At 30.5% G+C, this 299-nt stretch overlaps 2 protein-coding genes across 6 annotated transcripts in view; one reads left to right on the top strand and one right to left on the bottom strand.

Moving 5' to 3' along the window:
• The window catches only part of LOC108968885, a 15,585-nt gene that overhangs the window by 11,076 nt on the left and 4,210 nt on the right, over window positions 1-299 (bottom strand). The gene's annotated exons all lie outside the window — the stretch shown is intronic.
• Window positions 1-299, top strand: part of LOC108968884 (BTB/POZ domain-containing protein 6-A) — a 7,980-nt gene that overhangs the window by 4,932 nt on the left and 2,749 nt on the right. The gene's annotated exons all lie outside the window — the stretch shown is intronic.

Genomic DNA, 299 nt, shown 5'->3' with positions numbered 1-299 from the left:
TAAGCTTTATGAAAAAATTGTTAAAGACTATTTTCTAGAGCATTCAATTTACAATCTATAAAAGAAGTATTGTTTAAAGTATGTAGTTGCAAGCAAGTTATTATTTTTTCTATCTGATAATAAAAACAAAATAGAAAACTGTAAGCCGGAGGACATTCCCGTTTCCATTGAGAGCACATATTTGGASAGATTTTCGTAGAGGTGTATAAGAACCTATTTTTCAGAGTACAAAGCGAAATAAAAAATATTCGATTTTTTGACCCACCTCGTAACATCAGTGTGAACTGGTGAAATGGCAT

Source organism: Bactrocera latifrons, unplaced genomic scaffold (assembly GCF_001853355.1).
Source record: "Bactrocera latifrons isolate USDA-ARS-PBARC rearing strain unplaced genomic scaffold, ASM185335v1 scaffold_230, whole genome shotgun sequence".
Lineage (NCBI taxonomy): Eukaryota > Metazoa > Arthropoda > Insecta > Diptera > Tephritidae > Bactrocera > Bactrocera latifrons.
The sequence above is the reverse complement of the archived record's forward strand: the minus strand, read 5'-3'. Positions and strand labels throughout refer to the sequence as shown.